A 5061-nucleotide genomic window follows, 5' to 3' on the forward strand; every position below is an offset into this window, starting at 1 on the left:
AGAACACACAGAGTTTCAATCTCGTCGATGTATCGCCACTCGAATGAACTATTTTCAAACAAACTAGAAACAAAAGCTTTTGCCATTAGCAACACCCATAACCGTAGCGTTTGTATACGAGTTTCATAGTTATCTTAACAATTTTTATTTCATATATGGAATAAAATTAGCTTTTGATATTTATTGATCATCCATTTAACCATATTCAATGACATAGCACTCGTCATATGTCGATACAAAATAACTTATATAATAGTATCAGTATACAAAACATACAGATGATTAAATACATAAAGACAAGCAAACGAGACAGATGCAGATCGTACAGACAACCAAGTACATAAACCTAACAAATTCTAAATTTACATTACATCCAGGGTATTCAGGGACACATACCTACGTTTAACTTAAGTTATGGATGTCCCCAATTTTATAAAATTCATGTACTCATCAACACTGTAAAAGCTTTCACCTACAAGTAGTTATTTTAACTTTTATAACTTAGATGCAATTTGGCATGACAGTGGGGAAGGCAAGTATGGTGTTTCCACAAGTTGACTTAACAAGACCAGTGTTCATTGAGTACAGATATTTCTGTTCTATTCTGGTGGTGGTGTGGTGATAGGATGGAGGTTGGAAGGATTGCACATATAAGTAATACAAATGTTTGGAAACCTGCCTTTAATATCTATTAAAAGTTTGCATAGTGGTGGTGGTGGGGTGGGGTGGAAGGATTGCTCATGTAAATAATTCATGTTTGTGGAAACTAGTTTTTAATATCTATTGATAGTTTGCTTGCAATTAGTATCAAACAGACTCATAGAGAAAGGTACATTCACAATCATGATCATTCATGTCTGTGGAAACCTGTCTTTAATATCTATTGAGAGTTTGCTTGCTATTATCATCAGACTAACATCTAGATAAAAATACATTCACAATCACGATCACTATAACAGTTCCATGATATTTGCAATAATGAAAACTGTTCAGTCAATGCATACAGTAATGTTTATTTCAGACTAGTTACCAGTATAACTAATGTTTTATTGACTATTATACTATGGATATCAGAACATGTTAGTGCAATGGATACTGATTTTCTGTGTTAAATCTGACAATCTGTGATTTGCTAGACAATTAGTTTCCCTGTTGCCAAGTACTGAACTACTGTCAGTGGAGTATTACAATTCATATGTGGAGAGTGGAGTTGAGGAAATGTAGAGCGAAGTTATGTACAAGCGAACTGATTACAGACAACAAGAATGTACTATATAGATGAGCTGTCACTGAGACTTACTGTAGTATGTAACACAGAAAATTATTTTTTTAAATATTTTGTATTTTGGCCTGAAGGCCATGTAGCATCTATCAGTTTTGTGGAGAAAGGTTGCATTTATCGAAGACGTTCGTAAAGGCCAATTCACACTGGCTGTCATGTCACTTCAAGTCATGTCATGTCACATCATGTCTCGTCAAAACATTCTGAAATGCTTTTCAAATGATGCCATCCACACAAGCAGTCCCATACCGTCATGTCATTTCATGGCACCATCCAGTTTCTCAGCAAGAAAGTTTTGACAGCTGATATCATCTGTTTGTTGTTGATCATGTGACCCCAAAGCTCATTTCCACCAGATACATGGCTACATACATATCTCCATTCTTCATTTTGCCGTGGTTTTCGTGATTGATACCAGTTGTTTGTTATTTGTTGTCAATTGCTTCATTTCGTTATGTCTTTTGTTAAAAGTTATAATTTTATAGTAAATCCAGATAGATTAACTGAAGTAAAGAGACAGCATTCTGAGTGGTATGACATGAGTATAATAAATTGCTTGCCACTGCTACATTTATAAAGTTCTTTTTTATACATACCGGTGCCATATTTAATGTTTTACAATGAGATGGATTGCAATATGACTGCAACCTGAAGTGAAAAAGTACTGTGGGTAGAATCAGATTGATTAGTAAGTGGAATTTAGTTATAGGTTCCCTGGTATCTGTGATGTTTCATAAGGAAATTGACTGAAATCTTCAGGCACTGCAACAGTAGCATAATGCTTTTTTGTGAAGTACACATCACATACTGTATTAGTGTTGTTTGTTTAAATACGTTTGTGGCAGGCTTATTTATTGTTAAGTAGCTCCCTGGATTGTGTATGAAACAGTTTTGTGATTATCATTTTTCAAGATTTATGTTGTTTCACTAGCTAATACCAGTAAAAATAAGGCATTTGAATCATGAACAGCTAAATACTAGATGTAAAAAGAACGCTATAAATCTTGAAGAGAAAGGTAGTGTGTGAGATATGACTGTTCTACAAAAAATTGAACCGGATTGCAACTAAATGTAACCTTAGACAAACCAACTTTAACTTCACAAGCACATGCTGCTGAGATGATTACTATGGTGCTGCTGTTGTTAGAGCTGATGACTATTTCCATATCCAAACACAGAAACAGGAGCAACATGGGAACAATCTACAACAAATAAAGTCATGTGGTCCACTTCCAAAGTGAATTTTGTAGTATTGACAGGATTCTAAAGTTATAGTACCCAAGTTAAAAATGTACAACAAGTTTTTTAAAAATGACAAGCACTTGATTGTTATGCAAGGAATCACTTCAGCCAAGAACGAGTTAGAAAATCAGAAGAAATTATATTTATATTGAATTAAGGATATCATGTCATTCAGGTTACGAGTTAAGGTAGAAACAGCAAGAGAAAGTGTAGTGGCAAGGGAAGGCTAGGGGGACAATGACAAAAATGTCATACTTGCATCAGATGCAGCCGTATTATGTTAACTTCATTAGTAGCTTTCATCAGCTTTTAGAATTTATGATCTTTTAGAGCTCCATACCAACATAACAGGTAATCACTGAAGTCAGTGCTCTCTACACCAGCACACTGTGGCCTGTCTGCTGCTGAATACAGACCAGTGGCAGTGTGGAAGCATGGGTATACTATCTAATAACTACAGGATGAGTGGCAGATGGGTGCATAAGTAAGAACTGAAAAGTGGTGGTTCAGTATTTAAGGCATGCACACACACGGTATTTTGCACTTCTGCCTGAATGTGTGGGCATTTTAAATAAGTAGAATTAGAAAAGTATCATGTAGGGGAGACTGGTCAACATTTCAAAAAGGGCACGTTTGACCAGCTTGAATTTCTCACCGCTGGAACCACTGTTTAATAGTACAATAGGTAAAAAATTAAGCTGCTCAACAGGAAATAGCTGACAATAGATTCCTCTCCATTATTACCAATATGGTGGATCCTACTCAGTAGAAACTGGTTTGTGATGTGCAGTATTAAATATCCGTTTTTTTGTTTTCAATAGAGCATTTTTGATACTTGACATTAAGTGAGTTAGTAAATGGAAGATGTTCACCCAATTAATTACTATATTCTATAATTCACATTTTGAAAAAGTAGAAGTAGTTCTCCGCTTTTACTGGCTACATGTGGGACAAATTTCAAGGAAACGTTGAATGTAGTTTTCAACACCGATCATAATTTATTTCAGCCATAATATATGGTATTATTACATAGTGTAATGTGGGAAAATGATTTTTATGTTTTCATTTGTGCTAAATTGCAATTGTTTCCACTTGATAATAGACACAAGTCGAAATTGTAATATTGGGTTTTACAAATAAATAATCTTACAGTCAACAGGTGACCACAGTGTAATTTACAAAATTTTACATGACTGTGAAGCCCAGTTAGGAGAAGTTGATCTTAGTTTTTGCTTGATATTTCTCGAATATATTACTTTGGAAGGTCACAAAAATGTTTCCAGGTGAGCACATTACCACCAAACTACTGGGCCTGCCCTTAGAGTATAAATAAAGAATAATATCATCCAATATTTCCCCATCTTCAAAGTTTACTCCCTGGCCACTAGGAGCACTGCTGTTATTCTCTTTTCCACATCATAACACGGGTAGTGCACAGTAAGCTCACTGGCTGTGCCACAGCCGAGTAGTCCGTGGCAGTATAGTGCTTATATTTGGTGTTCTGTAGAGTTGTGCCATACACATGGCTACATTGGTGTTCAAATAATGTGCTTTAGCATCCTGCTCTGTAATTTACAAGATGTACTAAATTTTAAATGTTTATTTAAGAAGTTCATTTCTGTATTCATGACCTGCTTAATGGTCAAATGTTCAAATCTTTTTAGAAAATTTAAATCGCTGTTGTAAGATCTATCAATGCTATGTTTATTAATCTGGTTCTTTTCAGTAAGCTTTATATTCTTGTTTTTGTGCCTACTTCTGACATCTTCACTGACAATGTGTACAAGGTTGTTAACTAATATTGAGAAAAATTTCAGTCTGTAGTAGTGATAACATTTTCCCTAATTTTAAATATAACAGGTATTCTGTACACTTGAATGTCATACCTTAATTAGACTTCCTTACTTGCTGATCTACATTTGCTTTAGTCTTACTTTTACCGGTGGCAAATTTAGGGATGAAGTTTAATTTAACACTGTTTACAAAATATAATCGATTCAATTATTTTTATCAGCTTGATCTTGGTACTTTGATATTGTAGTACTTAAGCCTTCGCCTGGTGGCGCAGTTTCCCAATAATTTTTTTTCATTTGAGGTGCCATTGCCAAATATTTGTTGAAAGAGATAGTACAGGTTCCACCTAGACTGTTATTTACATTAATTTACTTTATTCAACTATGAAAAATCGGTCAACTTCGGCCTTACAAACTATTCTTTAGAACTATCTCAAAAAAATTCAGAAAGTTTACAATTGCTTACTGACATACACAATAATTTTTGAAAATGACAGCCTACAATTCGTAGATATACCCGTAGGCTTCAAACACACATGTTCATATTTAAAAAACTGCTCTCAGTTCTGTCCAAACAGGAAGCATGGAAAACAAGGATATTGTATTTATTTATTTGTTTATTTTGTTTTAGGTGCTATCAATCCGTTAACCAGCTCCTTGTTGATAACCTGCACTTTCAAGGTTCACAGGTTACATATTCTGATACACTCCATCGATAGCGAAACTGACATTAAATGTTAACCT

This window comes from Schistocerca piceifrons, chromosome 3 (assembly GCF_021461385.2).
Source record: "Schistocerca piceifrons isolate TAMUIC-IGC-003096 chromosome 3, iqSchPice1.1, whole genome shotgun sequence".
Taxonomy (NCBI): domain Eukaryota; kingdom Metazoa; phylum Arthropoda; class Insecta; order Orthoptera; family Acrididae; genus Schistocerca; species Schistocerca piceifrons.